General features: G+C 40.3%; 1 protein-coding gene across 2 annotated transcripts in view; it reads right to left on the bottom strand.

Moving 5' to 3' along the window:
• DISP1 (dispatched RND transporter family member 1) overlaps window positions 1–21,405 on the bottom strand; it is a 91,941-nt gene extending 70,536 nt beyond the window's left edge. Inside the window, exon 1 of one of the 2 annotated variants that reach the window (XM_054821946.1) lies at window positions 21,272–21,405. The gene's annotated coding sequence lies outside the window, so the exon portion shown is untranslated. Of the gene's footprint in view, window positions 1–21,203 lie in introns of both variants that reach the window. The other variant, XM_054821944.1, reaches the window with a different exon arrangement.
• Window positions 21,406–25,323: the final 3,918 nt, after the last annotated feature.

The following is a 25,323-nucleotide window of genomic DNA, read 5'->3' as shown; positions in this document are numbered from 1 at the left end:
CTGCCTGCATCTTGTTTGCATACAGCAGCTTCATTTTCTTCCCCACACCTCATGTCCTAGTAGGAAGATGCAGCTGGATGAAGCCACCAAGCATTTGGCATGTGGAAATCACAAAGCAGAAGAAAGAGAGCAAAGCCTTATTACAGCTAGCTGTTGTTGTTCTACCTGGAGCTCCACGCTCAGGAGTCTCATTAGAAAGAATATTGTTCCCACTTGCAGCCTAACAGTGGAGAGAAATACAACAGAAGTTGTCCACTCATGACAATCATAGAATCTTTAAGGTTGGAAAAGACCTCTAAGATCATCAAGTCCAACCAACAAGAGAACATTCAATAAAAATCTGCATTTGGCATCTTGGTATCTTTGAAATCAGCCTTTAGAATTCATTGCCACATAATGCTAAACGTGGAACACAGCAAGACTTAGCGCACTGCAAGTTTTTATGGTTGATAGAAACATTTAGCTGCTCATAGTATTACCAGAAAGACTATTGGAAGAGATATAAAAATCTGATGTTTAACTTACTAAGCTTTTCATGTCTCTGGCTCAAACCCTAACAAAGAACTTCACCCTCTCTAAGGTGACAAGATTCCAGCCCCATCCCTGCCCCAGCAGCCCCAATGCTCTTCAGCCCGTGAACTGAGCTGCTTCTATTTGCAAAGGTCACAGAAAACCGTTCTTTCCCTGATCCCCTCATACTAGGTTACATTTCTCCCTAGCTGGCAAGCTGAGCTGACTCGAAGGTGGACCTGACGCATGCCAGAGCTGGTACAGAGACAAGGCTATTGCCCTGGCTTAGCAGCAGTGTGCAACTTCACCCCCAGAACAGGAAGTGTTTAACTGCTTGCCGAAACATTCGTCCTAATGTCGTTTTCAAAGACAGTATTTTAAAAGTGCGAGTCTCTCTTCCTTTATTCTAAAAGGAGCTTGGACGACTAGCACTGACTAGGTCCTTAACTATTTAAACAGCAAAACCTATCCATGATGAGCCATCTCCTAAACTATTAGGCAAGACTGCCCCAGCAGAGGAGTCTCCCAACTAACTACCACAGCACCTTCTGCAGTCCCTGAAGTTTCTGGCAGTACCTGACACCAGAGACAACACAGTAAGCAGCCAGATTACAAGTCAAATTCAACACAGCCATTTCTATACTCCTTAAATGCCTCTCTCTACCGAGGACAGATCTTATTTTCTGTTGCTACTTCTCTCTCCAGACATCCCATATACTTTCTTCATTCTTTCTAAACTTGCCTCTTCTCCAGCTTTTGAATGGTGCACTTTCTTCCTACTTATTCTGTTCCTCTATACTTGCAAGAGCATCATTCCTCCTATACATACCCAGCATTCTGACAGGCCTTGTTCAAATAAGGACTTAACTGCTTTCATCCTGCTCACTACTATTAATGGTCCCTCTTCTGCCACCTCTATCTTGTCTCTGTTTTAATATTCTGGTAGTTAGAGTCAAGTAGTGAATAAATTCATACAGCAAAGGGGCAGTGGACAGCTCTCCCCTTATTAGTAAGGTTTTTCATGCTCTAGGGTAGATCTGATGTTTCTTTTCATGTTAGTACCAGTGTCAAGCTAATGTTTACTTTTAGTATCAGGCTTATGGTGCTACCAAAGAGTAATAAGGTATCTTCAGTTTAACCACAGGAGTTGGTAAAAATCTTTTTCTCTATTATGATCCTTTGGTCAGATAACTGTTACATGGCCTAGCAAAGACAACTTAGATGTGACTATGGTATTGGATTCTAACCTGTAGCTAAAGATACCAAAGTAAACATGCATTTGCATCTGTTCCATTATTTCTATATGCAGAACATGTGGGTCTAAGTACACAATGTTTTCAGCACTGCACACACGTGAGAAATGGGCTATTCCTTTAATTCAGGCTCAGAATTGCATCTACTCCCCATAAGCTTTAACAGGCAGGACAATTCAGCTAGAACATCCCAATAGTGAAACCACAAAAGAAACATCCCAGAGACAGAATATGGGAGAAAAGGAAAGGTACACTGCCTTTCAGACCCTTCCTAGAAGGGCAGCAACTTTGCATTGTGTCACATTTGTAAAAACCTTTAATTCAGGCATTCAAATACAGTTTCCATGACATGCACTGAACATACTCTCCTAAATAGACAGAGGACCACTTTACCTCTTTGGGTAAAATTTCTGTTGTAAGATGCTATATTTCTGTTCAAAACTTACTAAAGGAAGTTACGGAATCCTTAGAAAGCCAGTGAAAAAAGTATATATCGTATATGAGAGACTGTAAACGGAAATAATAGAACAGACATGCAACAACATAATGGTTGCAAAAGATACAGCAATAATTGAAGTTCAGCTTGGCTATATACATTCTACATAAGAACATTATTCCTAAAAGGTGAATACATAAAATCAAGTATAAACATCACTTGCAAAATCAGGATGAAACTCTCAGAAGCTACTGAGATTTTCAGCCACTCTCGCATCACTGCTTCTTGCTTATGACAGATGGATTTCTGTAGGAACACTATTTTCATCAGTCAGTTACAGCTAAATCACTTCACTAAGGTTATACTGTGCGGATGGATCCATCAAAGTCCACACCTGTTCAGACAGACAATTCAGTAATTCCATCCGAGCAGTACTTTTTTGATTGAAGTGCTAGTTTGCCCTATCTCAAATCACTATCAATTTCTGATACCCTAAATGAAGTAATCTGGTCTTTTTCTAATTGCCATTTAACCCTAAATAACCTACAAGAAGGAAAAAAAACAACAAAAAAACATAAAAACCTAAGATAACTTTGGTACATACCACTATTGATACTCTGTGTACCCAGACTAAGCAGAAAGCACAAGAATCCAGTTTGGACACAATGAAGCCCTGGATATCCAGTCCCTGGCTCCTCAACTGACCTCTGATCACCCAGAACATTTCAACGACTTCAGTGGGTTTTCCATGAGACATTATTGTGACTACAGCATGATACAGAATAAGCAATCCTCATCCTACAGCACTAACAGTGTCCAGCTTCTTCCATGAATGTAAAGCTACAGATTAATGTTTTATTAATCTTTGTCAAAAATGAAGTCCACATGCTAATTGTCATCAGATTTTACTGCCGCCTTCTCCCAAGACCAACTCAAATATTTTCCCCCAAAATATTTTTAAAATTAGATCTTGTAAGCAACATATAAGTTCTTTCCCTTAGAAGTAGTATCACATTTTGTGCAAGATTAAGATACTAAAAACTCATCTAAAAAGCAGAGATTGCTTGGGTAGTTGATACTTTATAAGTACTAAAGCTCAAAATTGCATCTCTTCAAGTAACTGAAACAGCTCTAAAAGCAGCAAACTGTAGCACAGCATGAATATTGTCACTGTCTCCTTTTAGCAGATAATTTCTTTTCACCAGTGCAAATTTTACCCTAACTACCTTCTCTCCTCACAAAGTTTTCCCATTTTGTAACACTCTGGAAACCCAACATCTTGCTTTGAAACGGCTTTGAAAAACTGGCCTATGGCCAACTTGCAACTGATACTACAGTTTAAATACCTTCCCAGCAAAATTGCACAAACTTCAAAATACTCTGGGATCAGTCATTAAAATGTTTTTGTTTCAGTTACAACACTAATGAAAACCAAATGTCTAAATTTGTTTTAGCTCACTTAATGGTCTAGGGACTTTGCTTAAAGGAAAGGTCTGAACCAACCTTCATTTACCCAACTGAATAGATTAGTCAGTACAACGTTGTACAGAGATATGGGTAATACTTTAAAAAGATTTAATTATAAGAGTGTTTCAGCCACAGATTTAATTAAGGAGGCCCAATTAGTTGCCTCAATTTGATTGTTCTTCTCTAAAGTCTTCAATTACAGTGCACCCAAAACTGTGCACTTTTAGCTGCAGGTTTACAAGGTTCAACTTGCAAACAGATTTAAAACCCAAAACTAATGCTACACTACAGGATAAGCTGTTGCAAACTGGATGTTTTTACTATCCAAATAAGGTACACAATAACAGACCCTGCCTGAAGTTTAAGCCTTTCCAAAGGGTCTGCTTGTAAAAGATTTCACTGTATTATACAAGTGTACCTCTAAGTTAACACACATGCCACATTCAGCAAACAGGAATATTCTGGGGGGAATCATAGAATAGTAAATGACACGCTTGATACAAAGTTGTCTTTCAGCTAAGAGTCATGACATTCTGCTGCTGGTTTAATCCATACCCTCTACAATTAAGCCAGCAAATTCTATGCCTGTTTTGTACAGGCTTAGCAATCTATAATGAACATTTACCCCTAAATTAATTTTAGCACACTTAGTACATACTTCTCCACAGGAAAGAATATCAAAGTTCTGCTAAAACAAAATCAACATAGGCTTACACAAATATCTACATTTTCAATTACAACATTGTTGACCATCATCTGTATCAAGATATTTAGAGCACGCACCACCTGTTTCCAACTAGCCTTCAAACTGTTCAACCACACGATTAATGACAGCTGCTAAAAAGTCTAAAATATCAGGGAAGAGAAATAAAAGTTTAACAACAGCTATGTAGGATTGAGGCAAGCCAGAGTCTTTTGCTAAGTATGAGTCATTAAAATACATACAATACTCTAGTAACGTATATTCACATTTCACAGCATTCTCTTCAAGATCATTATAACTGAAAAGTTAACAGTTTCTTTGTCTGCAAGAATGCCAGAGTCTGTGTGTAACAACTGTTCCTAGGACAGGAGAGCATGCAAGCTGTCTGCACACTTCCAGAGCTGTACATACTTTAAGAAATCTCTAGCAGAGACTTTCCAGTACTCATCCCTAATATGTACATCCATGCTATTTAGCCAGAAACATATAAAACAGAGCAAATAACCTGCTCAATAGGGGAATTCCAACTCGAAAAGACAAATTGAGATTTAGCCATTTAAAAATCAATTGTTTATTCCCTAGGATATGTAAAGACATATATAGCAAGAGATTAAAGGTTACGGATCATCGATCACGCAGGAAGTAGGCTTTGTAACATCAATTTTAAACACATTGCCACTTTACTTGAAAGTGCAAAGTTTACTTACGAACACTGACATTCTTGCCATGCTTTCAAAAGCATGTAGAACTCTCCCTATGTAGAAATCCTCCTTGCCAGCATATCAAGACATGGAAAAGAATAACTTTTTACATGCTTATTTCAGAGCTTCACAAAAAACTTCACATGCTTACAGTAATTCAATTAATTTCAAATATTTAAGAGGTTCCTTTTAAAAGAAATTAGAAGATAGAATTCTAGTACTAAACAGCTGATAAATGTTTTTCTGTTAATCCCAAAAGGGGGAAAAAGGAATAATACAGGAAAAATGGATGGTTTAGACTACTACACTTGTGTTTCACAAAAAAATCCAACATAAAAGGCATCCAAGGACTTAAGTGTCTGCCTTGGTCAAAACTTTGAGGCTTACAGATACTGGACATAACATCAAGAGCACCGAAGTAAAGAATTCTCTCTCAAAGTTTCAGCTAAACTATCACTAAAATCAACAGCGAATGTGATTAAGTAGTTCAGCTATTTAAATGTGAATGAAAAGAGTATGGTAAAAATAATTTCTTATTACCCTTCACCACTTTAAGAGAGAATCAAGAGATAATGTTTATCCACATAAGAAAAATAACTATATAAGCGAGAAAAGACTGAGCAGCATGAATTCAACCACACCCTTCAAGAAACTAACTATAAAAATACCATTTCTCAGTATGAATTTTCTCAAAACCTGGCAGCCTTACAGAATAGTCACATACATAGCTCTAGCCAGCGAAGAGGTCCTCTTGAAATTTCAAAGATATAAGAATGCCTTCATTTATTAAGCTGAGCATACCTACCTATCTTAATTTATTTCAGGCATTCAGCACAGAAGATTAATAAAGAACATATGACTCAAGCAATACCCCCAGAAATAAAGAATAACAAATCTCTGCAACAACACAGTTGGAGAGAAGTTCCCACTATCAAGTACTGTTTGCACAAAGCAGCACAGAAGTGCAAATCATGAGCTCTAAGACAACTCCCACATCCCATCTGCACACAAAGGGGATTTCAAGTTTTAAGCCTAAGCTATGGTTTGGGACAAGCTTCTCCAAAGTGAAACTACTGAACAATAATACACATTCATTCCTCTCTCATAGCAAAATAATCACAACAAAAGCAGATTATTGAGAAACAACACGGAAGAATTAAGTCTCAAATTCAGAATATTAAGCCTGATTTTTATAGCTCATAGAACAAGCTTCAATTTCTCACATGAGATACAGAATCTTTTATATTAACACACTGTGAGGGAAAACCACATAAATATGAAGTCTTCCCCAGTGAAGCAGAACCTAACACTTCCCATAGACTGAGCATTCTCACTTTAATGCCTCATCTGCTTAGTTATTTAGTTCAAAATAAACCTCTTAATACATGAGCTGTTCCAGAACAGTGATAGGTAAGGCAAGTAAAGCTCAAGAACAAGGTGGCTGCTCAACTTCCTTCATGTAGACACACTCTCACAGGAGCAGCCACCTCTTTTGGAATAAGGGAACAACATTCTGAGTTCAGGTATCTTTTTCCCCCCCCGACACTCTGCACCTGAGGCATTTTCTCACTCTGCATTAAGGGTTAATCTGCAAACATTTAATAGAGATTGCTCCATTAATACATAGGATCTTGATGGCTGGCAGCATCAGCTTTGGAAGCTAGCTGTTGGGTCAGGCCAAGAAGATTGATGGAAAATGAGGTAATCCAACAGATGTATATAGCGCGTTGTGTTTTCTTCCCTTGTCACTAGCCCAAGTGGCTTTTCTGCCTACAGCACAATTTCCAAGTATGGAAAATAGACATATAGGATGATTAGAAAAAAATACAAGGTGGGTTTTACCTAGAATTCTACTTGGAAAGTAGGCTTGAACTGCCATAAAAACAGACTAACCCAAGAGCATTTGGTCACTGGTGATTACCAGCAGAGAAACAGTTTAGTGTTGTTAAGACAACACCTAATATAATGAAACAAGCATGGACTGCAAAAGGCATTAATCCCCAAGCACCATCATTTTATAACATCCTGCTGAATTTACACATCTGTGGTATATGGGCTATAATAGAGCCAGCAAGGGGAGCCATACCCTATCAGGCCTCAAAACCAGAAGCTAGAAATCTGTGTTTCTCAGCTATTCCAGTGACAACTCTCACAACTTCATTTAATCCTAGACCTCTTCAATCCATGCCCACTTTCTTCCCAAAGAAGTTAAACTTGTGTCAAAGAAAACTAGACTACAGCTTGCCTCACTGTTCTGCAAGATAAAGGCTCCCTCCCCAACAAACACTTGTGACTGGATGTTTGGAGATACAACTTAGTTGGGTCCTTTGTTGCAGCCAAACAGGTGCAGAAAGTACCAAACGTGTTTCAGATTCTGAATGGAAAATTAAGATGTTAATGGTAGTGGCTGCTAAGTGGTATTTATCTTGCATGAATCATTTGAGATATTTCGCACTACATGTATACAAGCAATGAACAAGCTCTTCTATTAACAGGCATAGTTTATAACACATCTATCTCTGTACCTATCACTTCAAAGATACCTCTGGCTACTGCTATGGATACCAAACTCATAGAGCATCTTGTTACCTCTGTTTGGAAACTCAGCTCAGATGTACTACACTAAAGTTAGCACACTGAGGGTATTTTATTTACACATTTTAAAAATACACAAGACACTCCTTTGTAGAGACATTTCAGGTTTGTGGAACACACGAGGTATAAGACTATCACACTTCTGTCAAAATACCTTTAATAAGCTTTACATGTGAGAACTTTAAAACAAGGTTGACAGTAGAGCTAGTATAAGAAGTGACTGGTACACAGCATTGTGCTACACAGATAGAAAATCATGCCCAGGCTTCTCCCCTGCTCCAGAAACCAGCCTTCGATTATCAAGTGGAAGGGGACAGAGCCACTGCAGCTGTGGAGTTCCAGGATTAAGTTTATCTCAGCACGTACATAAGGCTCAATTTTACCAAGAAAATGGCTGTTAATTGCTTCTTTTGCCTCATTAGAAGTGGCCATCTATCTTTTACAGAGCTGCTTCTTTAATAGACATTTTTCTTTTTTTACTCATCTGTCGCTTTCCACATGAGGACATTCACCTTTTCACTCTTTTCCACTACAACCTCTTGACTTTTGGCTTCTCTTTTGGCTTATTAGACAAAAAACTTAACCATGTGTCCAGCAGCAGTTGTTCACCTTGTCCTTAAGCACAGCTTAGAATGAGACATGAACAATATTTAGGCTACTTGTATCTTCACTATAACAAAGATAAGGTTCATTTTCTTCAGCTTTCAAACATGCCTGCGCATGCCTCTTCCAGTGTGACCTGGGAAAGCAGCAAGTTAATGTTTGACTTCTGTTTTAATTATATACTTTTTCTAGTGGTTACTTAACAACAGTCTGGTGTGCTGTGCAGGTAGTTTGCATGGGCTTAAAAGTCAACAGTGCATATTTCTGAATCAAAATTTGAGGGGTTACATAGACACATTCATCTTTGTGATCCTTATTTTGGAAGAGAAGAGTAAATGAGCAGTTAGGAAGGAGCAAAGCAGATGGTTTTAGAAGGCAGAGAACTGACAAGAAACATACTTCAAGTGTTGTATTATGTAAGTAGTCTCTCCTGGACATTTGATCTATGCATGCAGGAGTTTTATGGTTTAATTTCCTTGTTAGGCCAGCTCTTAGCCTGACAAAAGTCACCAACCCCTTATCCCAGATCACGGGAACTCTAGGACCTTTCCCTGCTTCATGAAGATATATGAAATACACCAGGTTTTGCAGTGGCAATGCTGCATTCCTCAGTTCCTGGGGACTGCAATAATGCATATACATTGTGTACCTATTTTAACATTGATTGATAGGACTCCAAAGTACTCCAGGGCACGCAAAATCAGCAGGCTTGTTTTACTGCAGAGGGAAAAAAGCAACCCGAACAACCAACAAGCTAGTGCAAAGTAAAGACATAGACATTAACATCTCTGCATTAATTCATTCCACAGTGAACTTAATCCATTTTCAAAGCAGACAGTAGAATTTGCATTCCCTGGCCAGTTAACTCCCAATGAGAACAGCATCATTTAGATGCAGAACATTCATTTGAAAAGAGCTAGCATAAACCTCCTCTACCTCATTCCTCTGTAAACAAACATTAAGAACCTGACATATCCATGGCAACTTGTGCTGTGGAAACCAGAATTCAACATAACCTTTTAAAAAATGATGCCAGTTATTTCACAAAGAATTCACTGACGGAACTATAAACCCTGTAGGGTGACACTGTAATAATAAATTTAAATGTAAACGTCAGTGGAGGCCTAGCTTAAAACCTGCACCTGCAGAAAGAAGCCTGCAGGGATTTCAGTCTGATGCTACCAGTTTTAAAAAAGGTATTTCATTGCCCTAAAGACCCCACACACCCTCTCACTCTTCAACACTGCTGGCTTGTCAAACCAGAATGAAGTCATACTACCATGGCCCCCAACCTCTTAAGGAACTTAAGGAAATCCATAGGATAGTTGTATTGCTACAACAATGCTAAAAGTCAGTTTATACTGATGCTGCCTCCTCACTTAGAAAAGCTAGGTAGTAAACAGAACTGGGATTCCAATAAAATTTAAATTCTGCAAACTTCATGAACCCTTATAAACTAGAGTCAAACAACTATACCATACATCTGAAGTTTTGAGAAAGGAGCTATCATCAATAGTAGCAGGGAAGGAAAAAAGCAAAGGAAGAAAACAAGAGGCTGCATTCTCCATATACAAAGACTAGGGAAAATACCATTGTACATTCTACTGTGATAGATACTTTTAACCTACCAAAATTTTAAATGGTTGTTCTTTAACCTGAAGATACTGTAGCAGAAGTCAAACAGAAGCTAGGAATACATGAATGAAAACCTTGGGCTTACATACTAACTTTTAATGCAGAAAGAGATACATGTCAGAGTTCTCACCTCTGTAGCTACAGACAAAAATTAATCCTTACAGCATTATGTTCTCTGTGTGGAAAACAGGGCCAGGAATTAAACAAGCCCTTCAGCAAATTGTAACTCAACATCATATCTAAGATTAAGATGCTGACAGTTCTGTCTCCCAGGCTCAAGTTCCTGCTACCAGACTTCATGCATCTTAATTGCTAGTTTTAGGAAAAAAGGCATGCAAGATGAAGGCTGGTATCTGCTAATGAGGGAATGTTTTATATCCTAATTCTAACTCAGAATAATGAGAAAACAGTCTGAAATCTCAGAATCTGATATCAAACTTACCATGGGGTTTGAAGAGTATAATTTCTCCCTTGTCCCCAAAGCAATTTTATACAAAGCCGGGGAAGAAAGATGATTCTGGAAGTCTGTAGCTACCAGCATACACTCAGTGTATCAATTGGAAAATATTTACAGTCATGAAATGGAAGTGAGCCAGAAGATTTATAAAAGTATTTTCCCCCTCTCCCCCAATGCAATATTACTTTTCTTTGAAGAGCAGGGAGTGGAAATGAGGGAGCACAAATGTACGATTTTGATAGCAAGATCCATTAGCACAAAATGAGAAAGTGATTAACATGGGCCCAATGCTATTAACCACTTTGATACCTTTTTAATTTGTATGCTCTTGCTTTCTAGACACCCTCCTAGGATTTTTTAATACTATAAAATAATGGTTGGAAAGGAGCTCAATAAATCAGCTAATACACCCTCTCAGGACTGAAGGAGAAAAGCACGGTCTAGACATTGTTAATCTGTGCCTTATAAGGCACTCTAAAAATGGCAATACCACAGTTTTCCCAAGCAATCTGTTCCAGTGGTTCACAATTTTTTCTAGTGCTCATTCACACCATCTTTGTTGCAGTTTAAGCACATTACCAGTGGTTCTGCCATCAGAGTGGCCAGAGTAAAAAATGCTCTCTTCTTGCTTATATCTTACCTGAAGACAACTCTTTCTTCTTCCTGCAGTCTTCTGCTCTTTAAGGGAAAGAGTTCTAAATCTTCCTGTGAATAAGATAATTACATTTTCAAGAATTTGTTCCTTCCTGTATAGTCTGTCAAAGTACTCTAGCTTTTCCTGAGGTGGAATGCCTAAGCCTAGAACGAAGGATTCACGTGATTTATGGAAAGTTATCCTGCTTACATATCACAGTACATCTGACTTGTTTGCAACATCTGTGTTACCAGAATCACATCCAGTTTGTTAACTGCAACATCCTCAGACCCTTTGCACAAAACTCATTCTACTCCCCTATTGCCTACTTACACAGAGATGATCAATAAATGGAGGAACTTGAGCCTTGTCCTTACTCAAAAGGCATATTCTTCCCCAGACTGCTTCTCCACTTTCTTCAAATCATTCTGAACCCTAACCACATTTTCCAATGCACTTGCAGCAATTCTTAACTTGGTACCATCTGCTGCTAATATTGCATAGCCTTAATGTTTCACTTAAGTCAAAATTAGGGACAGAACCCTGCAGAGACCATTCAGTCTAGACATTCTCTGGTCTGACAGTGATCCACAAAACTATTTAAGGTTTTTCACCAACTTTATGGTATTTAGAGAAACATTTCCTTGCTTTTTATACAGATAATATCATTAGAATAGCTCGTTAAACTAAGAACATATTTGTTGCTCCCAAACAAGACTGGATACCAAGTCATGAAAGGAGATTTGACTGCTTGTGAATTTTGAGAAAATCCACATTCATGTTTATTTAACATATATTTGTTGCAATGTTTTTGCAAGTGGTCTCCAGTGGTTCTTTTCTACCTGCCTCTCAGATACAGGTACTGGCTTGGCTTGTCCCCCTATTTATAGAACTTTATCTGTCTATACGGAAACTGATAATGGTTCTGAGACCAGCAATCAGGTGAAGCAAAATAACCCTGTTTGAATTTCACTTGCTTTTCAAGTTAGCACTTTTGTAAGTGTTCTTCATTATTTTCCTTATCTAAGAAAAGTTCCTACACTTCTGTTTCTGGGGTCAGGTATAATTGCAGCTTTTCCTGCAATGAAGATAAATCTGAAGCAACAAGTGCACTAAATATACAGTTGTCTCAGCATCATGTTACATTTCTTTACTCAGTAGCAGGCCAACCCCTTACTCTTGTCAACATACAAACTATTCTAGAGGTACACTGTCTTAACTGTAGTAAACAAAAGAGGATGCCCTTAATACCAAACATGCCTGAACAGATACAGAGGAAGAGCTAGCCCTTTAGAAAAACCTCTCTAGAGACAAATTCGTAGAAAGAAATCCAGACTTTAATGAAAGTATGAAACTAGAAATTTAAAATATTTTTCTGAAAAAAGGTTGGAATCAATTGATTTCTTAGAATATTTTCATCACTCAGCTCTTATTAGTTGTCTTCACCCTAATTTAGTAAACACCCAGCAGCATCTCACATTCAAGTTATCAATAGTCCAGTTTGCAAAACCGGGAAAACAAAGCCTTACCTTACAGATGGAAATGTTCTAACTGATCACCAAATACCTCATTAGTGCTAAATGAGGTCTCTTGCCTCCTGTTCTGGTTGAGTTGTACCATGTACACCTGGTGCACCATGTACATCTGACCATGCGCTGAGATCATTCAACTTGCTAACCAGAAAGCTAAGCAAGTAGTTCTCTGCTGGCTCAGCAAATAATGTGTTCATAGTGTAAGACTACGCAAGCAGAAAGCAAGACCATGTTACTGGGCTTGCATGCTGTAGTAGGAAGTTCTGATTTGTATTTCCAAACAAGTGCTGTCATCCCAACCTAGAACATTACTCATAGTAAGAGCACAGCTGCTGCACATGGCAGCCACATCTATAACTAAAATTACTTGATATTGTTAACTATAGATAGATTCTCAGGAAGCTAGTCTGTACAAGTCTAAATTTGCTGAAAGAAGGTAATTGAGAAAGAAAAATCTAAGCAGTGGAACAAAATTGCTGCATCAGTTCCCACTAGCCCCACCTGCCCTTCTCCATGCAACAACAAGTGCTTGGTTTTGCCCATGGTTTATTACACTACATAGTAAATCATGGAGGACTACCCAGAAGCAGCTCACACACAAAAGATAACTCCATCTTAAGAGCTACCAAAATATTTACTTTGTTCAGTCTTTTTTGCTTACTGTATTTCTGTTTTCTACTCTGTCCCAGTCATTCTACCTGGACTTGTGCAAAGCATTTGACACTGTCCCACACAACATCCTTGTCTCTGAATTGGAGACACATGGATTTGGTGGATAAGGAACTGGCTGGATGGTCACACTCAAAGAGTTGCAGTTAACAGCTCGATGTCCAAGTGGAGATAAGTGATGAGTGGCGTTCCTCAGGGGTCAGTATTGGGACCAGTGCTGTTTAACATGTTTGTTGGTGACATGGAGAGTGGGATCAAGTGCACCCTCAGCAAGTTTGCTGACAAAACCAAGCTGTGTGGTACGGTCGACATGCTGGAGGGAAGGAATGCCATCCAGAGGGACCTTGACAGGCTTGAGAGGTGGGCCCATGTGAATCTCATGAACATGGCCAAGTGCAAGGTCCTGCACATGGGTCGGGACAATCTCAAGCACAACTACAGGCTGGGCAGAGAATGGATTGAGAGCAGCCCTGAGAAGAAGGACTTGGGGGTGTTGGCGGATGAGAAGCTCAACATGACAGGGTTGACAAAAGAGCTGGCATTAATTCTTGAAGAGCAAGGCAGTATAATCATTTTGAGATATCATTCAGACCCACTATTACCATTCCACTACATTTTAACTTGGAACCTCTGACACCAAGGCAGTGACCACTGGACTCTTCCCTGAAATGGAGAGCACAATACTGAAAGGTAAAGTAGACAAGAGGGAGCTCTGTTAACTACTGTTGGACCTCAAAAGTAGGAGGAAGCCTCAGTGTCTCATAATCCCATTATTACAGCTTCAGTTTGTGGGTTTTAAAGATTTAGCAGCCTAAGTTCTAAATACAGCAAGGAACTCTGAACAGTATATTCAAATCACCTTTGGGGTTAGAGGAAAAGATGCCAATTTAAGAAAATACAAAAACATGTCTGGCACAAGCAAACCGATAGTAGTTTCTCCTGTCTTGACAGAAAAAAATATTAGAAATTAATATATTTGTGAAAGTCAACAATTTCTTTATTGTATATATTACTGGTAAAGCCGTGACAAAGAAGTTGAAGAGCTATGCAAAGGAACAGATTTTGAAGACCTAAGAAGAAAGGGACAAGCCTCCCCAAGCCATCCACTGTCACACATCAGTGATCAAAATATATTTGCAAAAAAAAAAATTTAAAATTCTCAGCTTCCCCAGGAAGCAGTTTGATTTGTAGAACTCAACTATATCCAAAGCAATAACAAACAGCCATGAGACCCTCTTGTGGAAAGGCCATGAAAAAAAAATCCATCTGGACTTTATGTTGGCCAGGTAAATCAATGTACTTAGTCATAACTCAACAGCACTGCTTACAAAGCAAGTAATTGTTTTCCCACTAAAGCCATCTTTACCTTTTTTTAACAGGGAACAAGTTGCCAAAGTACTGAGTTTGCAGCGGATCTTAAAGTGGCTTTCCTTGACAGCAGATGAAGCAGAGAAAACCAGTTTACTGACACAACAGTTAAGCAGTTACACTTAAAAAAGCCAGTTACAGTTCACAGTCAACTATAACACTACTTTCTTCAGCTGTCTTAATGTATAAAAATTATTACACAATGATACATTTACAAATGCTATGCTCCAAAAACCTTGATACAAATTTTGCTTTTTCATTTCGTAAAGTTTCACTGGCAAAGAAAATACATGATAACTAATTCAGGCCCACAAAATTTCTAGGACTATTCAGGATCTTGGACTTTACCGTCACAGAGGGAGTTCTAAACTATATTAATGATCTTATTTTTAATAATGATTTAGGGTTTAATTCTATTATGTTTTTATAAAGGTATCAGCATGACATACATTTCACATGATTTAACTTCAAAGGGTTAAGATTAAGTTACTGAATTCTTGCAATACCTGCTGTAGGGTTTTTTTTATGGTATTAAAGAAGCTATCAACAATAAGTGAGAACATATGTTTAAGACTAGGGTAAAGTTTATTCCAAGAGGCAAAAAATTCCCTTCAGCTTTATATAATTATTTTGAACAGCATATGTATTGAAGAAAATATTTTAACTTACTTACATATTCAAACTATGTGGCATAGTACTCTAATTTTCTAAGCCCAAAACATCATAACTGTAGCAATCTTTAATTAGTTACTTAGTTCTCAGAATCCTCCTCTTCCTTCCTCCCACCAAAGATACCTCCACATCACCTAGTTTTCATGCAATTTCAAGAACTGCTGCCCAACAAGGGTGTTTCAATATTAAATATTTTTACCTTTAGAAATGGATCTTAACAGCTGTATTGCTGAGTATAGCAACTACTTTCAGCAAACAGAAAGGGAAGAAAATTCCTAAGAAAGTCTTTTAAGTTCACATCAAGTCTAGAAGCATCTTCAGTCCAAGTCTATAGGTATCAAGCACTCACTATGTCCTACAATTAATAGGAAAGTTCAAAACTCAGAAGACCGCAGATGAAGCCTCAAAAAAAACCTCCCACCCCCACCCCAAACCCCAGCTTTAATTCCAGCACTACCCCCCAAGCACAAGTGAAATCTGAGCTGTATCATTCCACTCACATTCCAGGTAGAATGGATTTTGTGTTTACAAAATGTGTCTTCTCAGATCTCACTACTGATGCTCCATCCTGTGTATAAATATTTAATCAGAGACAAGCACTTCACAAAAGGCAGCTTGAACATATAGCACTGGCAAATGCATCTTCCCTAAGCTAAAACATAGAAAAATTCGTTACACATAAAATTAAATACGACATTGGTAAAGAAGCCTTTAAGTGATGTGCATTGAAAGAACTAATTCATTAGTCATTTTATGTCTAAAGTATTTTTAAAGCATACTCATTGATCAGACAGGTACAAGTTACAGGATGATGATGCTGTACTTAAAACATTCAAACCTGAAACAATGCTCATTGATGCTTTCTTCCCACACTCAGGAAAACAGCAAATGCGATACTTTTCAAAAGCAAGCCACAAACACAATATTAGTTGTGGCAATAAACCTTACTGCCTATGAGATTTACTCCTTGGTACAGCTCCAACAGGCACATCTTATCACATGCAAGGACAGCAATAGCATAGAGAAATACCAGTAACTCTAAAACAAGGCTCTTTACAGCCCTTGACCATCCTTGGTTACATAAAGACAGAAGATAAAGAATTAAAGCTCTAGCGGGGCAAAGATTCTTGACAATCCAGGAATAATAGTTTAATTTCTAAATACTATGGCTCTGCACAAGAAAGCACTATTGCTGAACATGCACACTTCACCCAGGAACGTGTTTTCAAGTGAAAAGGGAAACATTTCCTCCTATTAAAGCCAAATCTATCTCCTTCCCATTTTATCTGCATGTCAAGTTCATTAACAAGGAGAGATTATACAAGACCAAACCACAGTATCCATCTGCTAATAGTTATGGCTTAATTTAGTAATTTTTATTAATTTGTGCTACATCGCACAAGAGTTATTTTGTATTACAGACAACACAAGAATGGTTTTACCCTGCTGTGTTTGTCTGTTTCCACAAAACCAACAATGCTATAGATTATATTTCTACTTAATTTCAAGTGGCACTTCCCTGCCTATATACCAACTAGTTCCTTCCCCTGACTCTCCTCAATGCCACCTTCTCTCCCCCGAAAACCTTATTCTTGCAAGGTCTATGCTACCCTACATCACCACGAGCAACCTTTAGTCTCCCATGAGTCCTGGCTTCACCCCACTCAATTTCCCAACACCTATTTCCTTGCTTTTCTTTGCCCCATTCACCTGGCCTGATTGCTTCCACTTTTTAGATATTTTCCTTCCCAGTTCACCATCTGACACCAGTTCTCCTTTCCTCCTTTCCCACAACTCTCCTAGCCGGATTTATTTCTGTTAATATTGCATGCTGGAGAATCTCCTGCGGTGCAATTTAAACTGCTATTAATAAGCAGAGAGTGAAGGTCTGCTAAAAAAAAAAAAAAAAAAAACAAAAAACCAAACACCTTTCACCTTTATAAAACTGCTTCACACACAGCTCTGGGCTTCCCAACCAAGGAATCCTCTCTGTTATTCTAGCTTTCACCAACTCAGCTGGACTGTGCTCCTTGATGCCCAGAACATTTCTCAAAAGCTCTTGACTTGTTGGATTTGGTATTCCAAAAATTATGTCACAGATAAAATTCATACTTTGACTACTGCAAACCTCAAAAATCAGAAGTCAGATGGAAATGTCATGTGGCTGTTCTATTAACATCAAAACACATGCAACAGCAGCATTAGTGTATCACGCCTCAAGAAAAAGATCCCCTTAAAAGGGTAAGTTACTGTAACAGGGGTCTCATTTCTACAATAAAGCTAGAAAGTATTTATTTACAACAAAACATTGATTTCTTAATAGTTATTTGTATTAAAAACTTCAGTGTCAAACCAGCAGTAGTTACAAGTTTTGACTATTTTAGCATTACAATCTCACTGAACATATGATTTAGAGGCTACAATCCACTCTTACACCAAAGTGGAAGCAACCTGCTTCACACACACCCCCCCCAAGACCATTTTCACACCTTCCCATAGTGTTTAATTTTTGCTGTACTTTACACCCAAGCCCAGCTGACTTTGTAAAAACTGCTCACAGGAAGTCACACTAAACTCAGAAATACCATATGGTTGCTGAACAAGAAAATAGCCATGGTTACCAAACCAAATTAATGCCATTGATCACTTTAAAGAGAGATAGTTGTAGGCTTGCTAATTATCTGAGGTGCTTATTATGTATTTTAAAGTTTGAAAGTAATTCTACACTTCTATCAAAGCTAATAAATCAATCATTTCTGTCAAAAGCTTAGAGGAAAAGTAAAGCTTACTGCTCAAATCTATGGGCAACATATGAGAAACATTACTATGAAAGCCATTCAAAAAGCCTCCTCATGGGAAAGGGTAGCATTATGAGAACTAAGTGTTTTCACATGTTCTTTTTACCTTTGTTCTTTTATAGTCTTATTTTTCACCTATTCTACAGCAAGATTTTTTTGGAGGCTACTAATCTGAATTCCATCTCTTTCTTCTCAAGGCCCCTTGGGACTGTTCATCCTCATCAATGTCTTTTGTTCCTGCTACAGTAATTCTCTGATCAGTCAAAAATAGCTTCACATTGCATTCTCCAATAGAGTTGGCAATCTGCAATGGTAGCAGATTTAGAAAGGAGAAAAAAAAATCATTTGAAGGGAAAAACCCTACTTCCTCAGCAATATTCTGTCTGCAAAAAAATAGACAACATGCTTCATCCTGAAGTCATGCCTCTCATGCATTCCTGAGCAAGAGAAGGCAACCAAACTGAAGCAAAGGTACTGCTCCATATACAGGAAAGCCCAGCCACCAAAACTGCTCTCTCCCAGGCTCCATGAAGGCAGTCATCACTGCAGCTGTATTTATCACGCCATACAACGCACAAACAACCTTAACTCCACTACAATGAGTTCAAAAGCGGGTTAAAAAAATGGAAGATCCAATCCTTGTGTTTTATTCCCTACATATAGACAAAGCCTCCCCCCAAAAACAGCCTCCTGAGTTATGCTACAAAGTCTCACATCCTAATGCAGTCTTCCATATTTTGCACCATATAGTATCAGGTCCCAATTTCAAAATCCATCTGCTTTTAACTGACATACACATTTAAGCTTCTAATCTCAAAATAACTGTGTCCTCAAACCAGGCTATTATATTACTACAGGATATTACTCACTTTGCTGTAAAGGAGGAAATAAATCTTTCTGCAGAATTTGATTTTCCTTTCTATTTAATGACTTCCAAAATATCTTATACTATAATAATGGTGTAGTTCAACCATTCTATTCCTAAACAGCATACTAGTGTCAAAGGCTGTTGTGCTTTGTTACTTTAAGCTTAACATTTAAAGACAGTTCCTTAAGCAAAAAGAGCCCCTGAATGTTTGTTTGCCTCTAATTTGTATCTCAATTCACTTGTACATTCAGCACAGCAGCACCCCAATACTAGTTGCAGTTTCTGGGTGCTACTGGAAAACTAAAGAAGCACAAGTCACATTTAAACTCTGAATGTAAAATGAATGTAAATACATGTAAAATAAAACTTGTGACTGTTATAAGCATCATAACATACTCTGAATGTTTATAAGCATTTTTGTTAGAGTCAACAACTTAGCAATTACAAACTTAAGTATGTGCCACAGGATTCTATAAGTGTGGATGTTTTAAGTATTTATACTTTCCTAGTACACATTTCCCCACTCCAAAGATTGTTCCCCCCCTTGGCTGTTTCACACTAGATCTCTTCCACCTTCATCACCACAGGCTGTTTGCTTCAGTCTCTCACCCCTCTGCCCAGTTAAGAAAACACATCTTCCTCCCAGTTCCTATCTGTCCCAACTGCTTTCTTGCACCTTTATTACCCTGCAATGCCACCAGTCGATACATTTAAAGCTGAGCACATTTATAAGCCCATTGACAATTTGGATGCCTTATCCTAAGTGTTTGTTACTATTTTACAGGCATGTCTAAGTAAGATACTCTATAACAAGCTACTTGTAATTCTGATCAGACATTTCTGTTCATTTAAAATACACACACACTACAGATACACTAGGAGTAACTACAGCTCTTCATCCCTCTCCTGAAGGGAGCTGGCTCTCATTTGCTGACGTACAACATGAACCATCAACCATTCTGCAAAATCATATTTTACAATCTTATCCAGAGGCTGCAAACACAGATGGAGTGTCCTATTGCCTTCCTCACAGCAATGTTTTCAATTAAACTTCTAATATCCTCTCCTCCTCTACTAGGAAAAAGATAGGAAGAAACCACCAGGTGAGTTGTCCTTCACATGGGAGCTAACCCATTCTGTTAGCAGAGTAGAGTGATAATGATAACTAGCTGCAATGGTTACAGATGCCATCAGTGACAACACGATAACTGGTTACTTGCACTGAATCCAGAAACTGAAGAGGCTCATGCACTACTTATAACGTACGTATCTCTGGACAGACCTCTGCCTTAACGGTCTCTCCAATACGTCTCCAGCATTTGCCATCACCATTGGAAGTAATGCAGTTCATCAGAATACCGGTTGTGCAGACAGAACTCAGGAGTTACTGTTTCTTAACTTCCCAAGACAAAGGGTGCCATATGAGTACCCTTTAGAAACCACTGCCTATAAACCTTATGTTCTCACAGTCTTTGCTTCTAACAAATAAACTCAGAAACTACAAGCAGCTTATGTCTGAACAAAGACTAAAAGCACCTGGCCTCCAGCCAGGGTCAACCCACCACAAAGGCTAATCATACTTCAGCACATAACGAACAAAAAAAGTTAAGTGCCTGAACACCTTTTGATGAAAAAGGCCCCAACTCCCACTAAAATAAACACAAAAATTCAGAAGTAAACGTAAAAAAAATTAACTCGTGTTTACAGTCTTTTAAAATAAGGCTCAGAAGACACAAGGGCATCGCTAGCTGTCCAGCGGCTGAGAGGGCAACCATGACCGCCTGCACAGCTCCGCCCCAACGACAGCTTTCCCTCCCCCGCTGAAGAGACGCCGGTACCCCGCGGGTACGGGTGCCCGGGGCGCGCCCCATCGCCGGCGGGCCCGCCCTCAGGAGCGTTACCCCCAGGCGAAGGGGTTACTCCCCCCGCTACAGCCGCCGGCGGGGCGCGGGGCCACCGCCGCCTCCCCCGAGCCGCCGGCCCGACCTACTCGAAAGCGTAGGTGGGGAGAGCCGCCTCCCGCACGGAGACGGGGACCCGCGGCGCGCCCGCCAGCCCCGAGGGGCTGGAGGCGGGAGGGGGAGAGGTCCCGGCGACGAGCCCAGCGGGCGGGAGGGCTGTCTGCCGCCCCGCGCTGAGGGGCCCCGCCGCCGCCCGCGCCGGGCTGCTGGGTGCCCGCCGGAGCCGGCTGCGGCTGACGCGGCCGGTACCGCCCTCCCGCCGCGGGGGCCGCACACCTCAGCGGCGGCGGCGCGGAGAGACCGCCCCGCGGGGCCCGCCCGCCCCAGCGAGCTCCTCTCACCTCACGACCGGGGGCGGGCGAGGAAAGCCGCCGGCGTGCCCAGCGGTGCAGCGCCCGGCAGTGCGTACCTGGTGGCTGCTGGCGGCAGAACCCCGGAGGCGGCTGCCCCTTGTTGTGGCCCGGGTGGCGGCAGGAAGCAAGCAGCGGCCGCGGCGTCTCCACCGTGGCGCAGTTACCATGGGACGGACGCCCTCTCCCTCCGGAAGTCACCGCCGGGAGGGCGGGGAAGGGGCGGGGAGAGGCGCCATCTTGAGCGCTGCGCCCGGTCCAGCGCCTGCCTTCCGCCATCTTGAGTGTGGCGGCGCCGCAGGGCGGTGCGGGCGAAGGGCTCGCCCGGGGGCCTGTCTCAGTCGTCGTCCCCGTCCTCGCCCTGGGCCCGAGCGCCGTGAGGAGTGCTACCAATGGAGATTTTCTAAAACTCTCCAAAGAACGGCAGCCTAACACACACAGTTTTTGAAAGAGATTTAGGCAGAGGAAAAGTTATATCTGGGATTGAAACAGTTCTCTTCAGTGTAAGAAAATTACAAGGAAAATAAGCATAATGCTACTAGTGGAAAATCTGTTGGTTTGTTTGGGTTTTTTTTTTGTTCTGGAGGGATTAAGTAAGGAAACTAAACCTATCTGTCTCGGCAGCGTCCCTGTAACCTGAGGTGGTCGCAGAGGGTCTGTGGCCCCACGGGGAGACAGGGAACATGGCGGGAAGGCCAGGAACAGCCGGAGGAGAGGAGTTCAGTGAGGGGCCCAGGCTAGCTCCTCAGCCAGGGGCACAGCGTGGGCCACAGAGGCCCCAGGACAGTTTCGTCCCAGGCTGTAACACAGATACTTTCTCTGGCCCCTGCAGCATCTCCATGCACATAACGGACTGTCCTTGATCTTTTAAAAAAGTTAATATGGAATATAAAATTACATAAAATAATATTATCAAGATGGGTAAATTCAGTGCTGAACTACTAGGAAAAGCTTGTTAGAGCCATAACTGTGCTATCTTGTGCGTATGCTTTAGTTTTTAATTACATGATTGCATACCATTTTGTCCCAAAGGATGTCTGCCTCATTTAGTGCACAGAAGGGGCTGAAATACGTTTTCCTTGCTACTCAGAGACGTGGCGTTTCCTAACCTTTGAGTGCTTGCTTTTGCAATTGGAATAAAAGTACGCCTTCATAATTTTTTAGACCAGAATAAAACATTGGATAATCTGCAGTGATTCCTTGCAGGGGACAGGTTGTCACACTTTCACGTGATTGCGAGGGTAATTGGTTCTCTAAAAGTCTCTCTGAGGAATGAGAAACACCCCAGGTCAGGCAGTGGATGGTTTGAAAGACAGAGTTTGAAGTCTGAGTCAGAGACACAGACCTACTCCCTCCCTCCCTCTTCATTCTTCCTCTGGAGTTCACTTGACATGGTTTTTATTAAAGGCTCGTTATAATCTTGACTTCTGACTCAGACCTCATCCTAAACGCCAGCGGCATGTCTCCTGTATCAACCCACGAGTTTGCGTTTGGTCAGACAGGCAGGATCAGAGCATGAAATGCTGTGGAAGTTGATGTTTTTGACCCTGTCAGGTCTGGCACTAGAGCTACTCTCAAGGCACACAACTGTGAACGGGAGAGAGCATATGAGTTGTAGAGGAGAGATCCTGTCTGTGAAGCAGGACGAGTAAGTGGAAGAGGAAAAAGCTCCAACCCCTCTGGCTGCAAGAGGGACTTTCGTCACCACGCCTGGTCGCTTAATATCATATTCTGCCACTTAATCTCTAATCGTGCTGATTTCAGCTCAAGCGACTACTGAGTCATGTAATACAGTTTCTGTAATTCCTGTGACACCTTCCCTTTTTTCACAAAATATACCTACAGGATATCATTTGTGCTTCAATGATCCTCCACTGAAGAACACGAACCGCGAGTAATTGAGGACCTGTGTTTCCATACCACAGCTCCTGTCTTTCAGTGCCATCTAGTGTTCACGCGTGGAAGAGATGCTGTAATTGATGGAATTTCCCCTCAGATTGCCTTGCCTTAATTAAACACATCTTGGAAATTGATAGATGGCATTGATAGAAGGTATCTTTGTAAATTAATAAAATATTTCTATATTTAAAGTCTAGAGATATATCTATTTATATTTTATGTCATTAAATTCTGACATAGATCTATCTTCCATTACTTAAAATCAATAGCACTCACAAATCAAACATATATACATATATCCGTTATTTACTTCTGGCTACTCTGTTCTCTGTAACTAATTGAATTGCTTCAGAAAATAGTGGACATACACACACACAAAAAAAAAAACCCCACAACGAAAAAAAGAGCAAAATCCCTGAAATAATCTATCACTCTGCTTCATTTTCAGCTCTCCCAAAAGGCAGTAGCCATCCAGATCAGAGCCCAAGCAAAATTTTACTTGCAAAGAAAAATTGCAAAGCTTGGAGTGACAGATCTTTAAATCCATCTACAAAAAGAGCAAGGTGGGTTTTGAAACAAGGAGACAAAAAAATGAGGGATTATCCAGAGATCACTTGCCTTCAGTTTCTTATCCTTGCTCCCTTGATGTCTGTCTTTATAGTGACCTCCTCATCCCCAGTCCATGACTAGCAGTTAAATAGTTCATAACCATTGAAACGCTATGAGGGACTTTTATACAATCTCCCCATATTTCTATAAAGAAAGTGTTTAGCAGCCAGTACAGATAATTCCACCTTGAAGATCTCAGATTCTAAATTGATGCACATCCTGAGTAGCAAATACAATAAAAGGAATATGAATACAGAATTTCATACAGTAGTTTTGTACATACTCAGATCCTTATACATATTGAACAAACCTTACTTTCCTACAAGTTCATGCAATAATTGGAAAGTCATTATTCTCTGAATTAGTCCAGCTAAAAAGGAAATGATGCAAGGTGTCAGCTGCTTTAATTCCAGTGAAAATTTAATTTAATTAGAGCAATTGCAGATCGTACTTCTGGCAGCTGTGTTTATCACATTTTCTTCAAAGGATAGGAATTAGCATTGACTGACATTAGCATCAAAGCTCATTTATTCACCCACCCACATCCTACCAGCCCTTCTGAGTTTGTCTATTTATTTAGCACTTTAACAACACCACAGTAAATAAGATTTCATTTCGGAGTGTGCATAGTTTTTGTCAAAGCATTTAGCACAGACTTCTTATAATGTCACGGTAGAGCTCCTCTTTGCAGGTTTGTTGAAAGAGCAGCTAGCTGTTCTCCAGAAGAGATATTTTAAATGCTTTACAAAGATGTAGCCTGGGATTCAGAATTTCTTTTTCTTTCTTTTTTTGTCCACAACTAGAAAATATCTGTCTTCCAGCCAGGGGGCAAAGTGCCAGATATGACCTGTCATCCCTTAAGCTGCAGAAGACTGCCCAAGTCCAAAGCCAGATGGGTCACGAGGGTTTGGGGAAGCCATGTGCTACTGACGACTCAGCTTTGTCCTTGCCAGCTCATACAGAGGTGTGAGTGCTGCCCATTCCCTCTCAGCACACAACCTGCTATCATCACTTGTGAACTAAAAGTAGGTTCTTGCTGGTAAAGACCATCTTTTATTTCATATTTGTGCAGCACCTGGCAAAACAGGACTTGATTCCTAATTAAAGCTGCTGGAGCACAGGAATGAAGTGGAGGCACATATAGAACTGCTGCCACATCAGACCAGACACCAGAGACATCGGCTCAGGAATGTGCTGCCTACGTTGCAACCTCAAGCCCTGGGGTGAGCAAAGCAGTTACACTGAGGCCCCGTGGGCTCAATCTTCAATTATCAGCAGTAGTTTGCATATATTCATGATTGCTCATGGATGACAAAATACAAGAAAATGATGCCACAGGAAGAGAAAAAAGCTCCTTTCAATTGCTTTCAAAAAAGAGGTAAAGCAAACAACTCCATTTGATTTTTCAACATGTGGAACCCGACCGAGCTGACGGAGCAGGTTCACAGCAGGCACCCTTCACCGAAAGATTCCCTCCAGATCTCACCTTTACCCCCAACTTGCCACCAAAGGTATCAGCAGGTGCAAACTAGAAGCAGCAGAGGCAACCTGCCAAAAGCTGAACAGGGTGGAAATGGAGCCTCCTGTGTATATCTTACCCAGA

This window comes from Grus americana, chromosome 3 (assembly GCF_028858705.1).
Source record: "Grus americana isolate bGruAme1 chromosome 3, bGruAme1.mat, whole genome shotgun sequence".
Taxonomy (NCBI): domain Eukaryota; kingdom Metazoa; phylum Chordata; class Aves; order Gruiformes; family Gruidae; genus Grus; species Grus americana.
This window is presented reverse-complemented; position numbering and strand designations above follow the sequence as displayed.